At 54.9% G+C, this 5,265-nt stretch overlaps 1 protein-coding gene across 2 annotated transcripts in view; it reads right to left on the minus strand.

Moving 5' to 3' along the window:
• GDNF (glial cell derived neurotrophic factor) overlaps window positions 1–485 on the minus strand; it is a 19,161-nt gene extending 18,676 nt beyond the window's left edge. For both annotated transcript variants that reach the window (XM_057364690.1, XM_057364691.1), the window contains exon 1: window positions 420–485. The gene's annotated coding sequence lies outside the window, so the exon portion shown is untranslated. The remainder of the gene's footprint in view (window positions 1–419) is intronic.
• Between the last annotated feature and the right edge of the window lie 4,780 nt (window positions 486–5,265).

Consider the following 5,265-nt stretch of genomic DNA (forward strand, 5'->3'; position numbering starts at 1 on the left):
TTTTTTTTTTTTTTTTTTTCTTTTCCATGGATTCTCTTTCTTTTCCTTCTCCTCTTCCCTTCTCTTGTCCTTTTTTCTTTCCTCCTCGTTCCCCGGCCGCCCTGCCCGAAGTCTGCCACGGCACGTACCCGCTGCCCTCTGCACGCCTCCCTGGGCTAACAGCTGCCCCCAGCCCGGTTCGGCTTGGCCCGGCCGGCGGCACAGGGMACTGTCCGGCCCGGGAGGCGCAGCCCCGGTGGGGGCAACCGCGGAGGTCCCGGTCCAGCGGCGGGGCTTAGGGCGCGGCTGCCGCTCGGCGTGCGCTTTCTCCGCTTTTCTGCTGCCTTCGCACCTCTTGGTGCTCGGGGGGCTGCGGGGTCCCCAGGAGACAGTGCCCGCCCGCCCCGCCCGCCCCTCCGCGCACCCATCCTCGCCCTCACCTCTCAGCTGGTCTCGTCGGACCCGAGATGGACATTAACGCCGTGGAGTCGACCTGCCGGACGGGCGATGCATGTAGGCAGGTCGGGGTCCGACTGCCGGCACCCTCTTTGCGCAAAGGAGGGGGGAAGGGGGAGACGCGTACGGAGGACGGGGTGAAAGGTCTCAGGTCCGGATGGAGGCAGCGGGGAGCCGCCAGCACAGTCCCCGGCGGCCTCCCCCGCCGCCGCCGCAGGTGCTRTGCCCGCGGCAGGAGCCGCGCCGCGGGGGTCTCTGCCCTCCCCGGCCCCGGAGCCGCGCTCAGCAGCGGCGGGAGCGGCCCGAGCCGCGGGGAGCGCCGCCTGGCAGCGGGAGCTGGCGCTGGGTGCTGCGCTTGGGACCCTGCCTGGAAATCTGAGAAAGACACTCCATCAACAACTGCGGGGAGTCAGATGAAGACATCAGCGCTCCTGTAACGCCAGCTGGTCCAGCACTGCCGGGAGCCGCGCACCACTCGGACACGCACACCACGGCGCGGGGAGAAAAAAAAAAAAAAAAAAAAAAAAAAAAAAAGAAGAAGAAAAAAAAGACAATACCACGAAAAAACCCCACCCCAGTGGAGGAAGGAAGGGGAAAACGATTGAAAAAATAAAAATGAAACCACCCCCCTCAGCCTGCTGTGAGAATCAGAGGCCGGCACTGGAATTTGTAGAGCCGGTAGCAGCAGCAGCAGCAGTGAGGCTTCCTCCTCCAGAGCGGGGTCCCGTCGCGGCGAAAGCTTAGATCCAAGCGGGAGCGCGGCGGGAAGCTGGGCCGGTGTAGGGAGCGCCCGCTCCGGCTGGGCCTGGGCGCGCCCGGCTCCCCGGGCGCCGGCGGGGCTGGGTGGGGGCGCGGGGCTGGGCGAGGCGCGGGGGGCGCCGCACCCGCGGACGGAGTGAGCGCGGAGCCGGACGTGCGGACGCGGGGGCTTTGCCAGGGCGACTCGGCGCCGCAGATGGATTTATAGGGCCCTTTGGCAGTGACGCGCCCTCCGCTGATTCGCTTTCAGACCCAAACACACGCTGGCCCCCTGCACCGGACCCCGCGGAGCCTCCAAATATCTCCCGGCTGAAGTCACCGGCCCGACATACCGTGGGCTGCGCGGCCGCCGGCGCAGCCCCGCGGCACCCGCTGGCCCCGCGGCGGCGGCGGGGCCAGGCCGGGGTAACCCAACACCGCGTCCCTCCCCAGCGCCGCTCGCCGCGCTCCCGCGGACGGACGGACTGACGGACTGACCGACGGCCGGCGGCGGAGGGGAGGCCGCCCCCTCCTCGCCCCTCGCCGGCCGCAGGTGCCGCCGCGGGTTCCCCGCGGAAGCCGCGCGGTGTGGTGTGCGGTGTGCGGTGCGGAACTTTCGCGCAGCCCGGCCCCTGCGCGGGGGGCGGCGGTTTGACTCGCCGAAAGCCACGGCAAAGTCGCTGTAAACAATCTCGACTTTCAGCCCTGCGCCGTGTATTTATGACTCACGCAGTTGTCCGGAGGTATGAGATCCTCATGTCGCCGGTGCTGCGGAATTAGCGCGGCGCAGCCAGAGCGGGCAGGGTTTGTGCGTGCGGTCCGCAGACCGCTCCCTCCGCCTCGCGCGGCTTCTCTTTTGAAACAGTCATTGCTTCTGGATATTTTATTTTTGTGGGGGGAAGGCACTGGGGTATGGGATAGAGCAGCGAGACCCCCAGGAGAATAGTTCACTCCCGGAGCTCCCGCGCCGGCACAGCGCCGAGCACCGGAGCTGCGGGACGGCGGGACCCGCAATGGGCATGGCCAAAGGTGACACCTGGCTGCGGGTTCGTTTCGTACGCCCTCTGTTTCAGATGCGCGGATGTGTGTGGTTATGGCTCTGCATTCATACGTGTGCGCACTGGCTCATCTCTCTCTCGGGSCAGGAGAGCGGTCCCCATGCAGTCCCTCCGGTGACCGCTGCCCGTCCCGGACCCCGCGGGCACGGCTGCCTGATGCAGAGACCGCGGCCACAACTGCAGCCCAGGGCGGGGAGTTGGTGTGGCAGGGCGGAGAAAGAGGGAAAGGGGCACCGAGCCCCCTCCGGACACTGCCACCGCCAGCGGCACCATGGGCTGCCTATCCCCGACTCTGCCCAATCCCCTGTGCCACCTCGTCTGCTCTATGATACTTACCCTCTCCCTTTCCCATACTCTCCCGTTTCCCCGTGTAAGTCCCAGGCCCTGCAGGGAGAGGATGCAGGAGACAAGTAGCTGCTCCTGCTGCATACCCTAGACTTTGTGCACAGCCCCTCCTGCACCACTTGCACCCTTCTCTGCACCCCTTGGCTTTGCAGTAGGGTAAAGGACCTTGCATGTGGACTCCAGAACCAGGTGTGTGCCCACAAACAGCCCTTGTTTGCTCTTCAGCAGTCTGATCTCAGCAGGAGATCCTAGGCCACGGGCTGTAGCACAGTGGAGGGGGTCACAGTCACCTCACTGGATGTAATGGGAGTGAGTCAATCCCTGTACCTCCAGTGGACTAGTAAAGGTTTTTGAGATGTTTATTGGAAAYAAAGAGGGGTCTGCTAAATGCYGTCTGGAYGGGCTGCCYGGACAAATATTTCTGCAAGAGGCAYCTTCTAAATTGCCWTTGGATGAGAAGCTGGAGAGATGAACGTGAAACTCCTTGGGAAGTCTTTTGAGGAGCATGGCTTATCTGTCATGCTAGTCATGTGCCTACTGAGGGGAAATATCACAACTATCTTCCACTAAATGGGGCATTTGTGATGAAGTGGCGAGCCTTTCTTGGGACCATGCCCCCATCTCTGCAGGAGCAATAGATCTGTGACTCAGAAATAATGTCTGAAAGAATTACTTTATTAGATTTTTTTTTTGTAACTGCAGGATATTTCTTTTCCTAACTGTGCCATTTGAAGAAAGAGTAATTTGTACAAAGGAGATTTCTTATAAGTAGAGGAGAGTAATATATTCCCCAAAGTTACCTACTGCATAACTATTAAATAGTATTATAAATAAATGTAAATGTTCACTTAAAAGTAATCTTAATTTATTTTCAGTACAATCCATGGTTTATGGTGACACAGAGTCCTAGCATTTTAAGTGAAAGTTCATTAACTAAAACTTTACTGCACAAATTGGACAAAATGAGCTCAACACATTATTCTTTTGCATGGGTTTTGTCAGTGCAAAGCCACTAATTTTTTTAAAATAACATAAGGTAATAAAGCCAAGACAGAGACTGTCCATCTATAATACTGCAGGAGTTTATTTTTCCTTGCTATTAAAAGCTGCTGAAAGCCCATTTTTTTAGCTTATGTGTTATTTAGCTCACATGAACCAGAGTAAAAGGAAATGTTAGGCAGATGTCTTAGCTGCTCTAATAGGATGGTTGAAATAAATGGTGAGCAAACCTGCTAGTTCTTAATCACAAAATAATGTACCTGCCTCTCCCTGTGCTGCTGGTGCAAATCTCTTGGTAAGGAGGGTTACAGAGAGCCCTGTGCACTCTTACTTCATGGAAAGTAAAGCAGATGCTGAAAGAGTTCCATATTTCTATTAAAAGCTAACAAAAGCGACTAAACTTTCAGAATTGATTGTATTTTCTTATAAAGATAATGAAAGTGTTTAGGAGCTGCTTGAGATAAAACTCTTTTTTGTGACAGAAGAAGAGAATATCTGCTGTCAGGAAAAGAAAAAACAACCCAGGAAGAGAAAAATGACCCATCCAGACCTAAATAAAGTATGCCTTTACATTTTAAAGGTTGTCTCTTTTAAAGCAAGGTAAAAAAGCTGCTTGACATTACGCAGTATGGTCTCATTTTTTTGTTTATATGTGTCAACATGATGTATAGATCTCTTACGATGTCAAGCGCTCCATACTGTAATTTCTAAGTTGCCTTTGAAATACGAAACATGATTTCCTAGTCACAGTATGACTACTCAGACAGTGAGTGGTGGTTTCTTTGGTGTTATTAACAGAGGAGACCATGCTGTTGTTGAAGCAAGTGCCCTTGGAAGTCATCTGAGTACCAGGAATATGCACCAAGTGGCTGCATGCCTGAGAAAGCAGCTGTGTTTTGGGCCACAGCTGCCTGACCCAATGAGATGTCAAACACTCTTGGTCATCTCTAGACCTTCAGAAGATCCCTGCAGCATTGAGCCATTGCACAAAACAGCTTTGAGCTTCATCCTCTTTCTTTATTTAAGAAGATTTGTAGTGAATTCATTGTTCTGGGGGTGTGAGTGGCAGTTCTGCTCTGCACTGACATCCAACACTGGACTGCCATTCCTGCATCCCATGGGATGTGTATTATGGTGCTTAACTGGTGAACAAAGGRTGAGATACTAATTTAGGTAAGAATKAGAGTGAAAAGTATTCMCTGTATGGATAGGGCAGGTTTGTTGGGGACTATGAGGTGCCCACCTTGTTCTGGAGCCAGACTACCTGCTCAAGCAATCTAGTTAAAGCTGTGTTTAATTGCTGTCTTTACTAGAATTAGTACGAGCCAGTGCCAAGGTCTGTTCTTTGCCCTGGGGGCTAACTGCTGCCTTTTGACCACGTCCTACTCACTCCTGCCAGRGAGGTGTCTGCAGGGCATGACTCCTGGCCCCTGTAGATGCATGAATCCATGTGGGATGGTGYTTTATGGGACAGCATGGGTTCCAGCATGCCAGTGACTGTTCTACCAGTGTGATAGCATCAATGGTTGGGCCTGGCAGCATCCCTGTGGTGTTTATTCTCCTGGGATAAGTGCAGCCAGCCTGTCTGCTCGTGCTTCAGGCAGACCTCCCAGAGCAACAGAAACAAGTCCTAAGTAGGGGCTCTTTTACTGTGGTGTCAATAGGGGAGAAGATACTGTGTTTCTAAAAT

This window comes from Malurus melanocephalus, unplaced genomic scaffold (genome assembly GCF_030028575.1).
Source record: "Malurus melanocephalus ecotype Western Australia unplaced genomic scaffold, MMel_1.1 scaffold_41, whole genome shotgun sequence".
NCBI lineage: Eukaryota > Metazoa > Chordata > Aves > Passeriformes > Maluridae > Malurus > Malurus melanocephalus.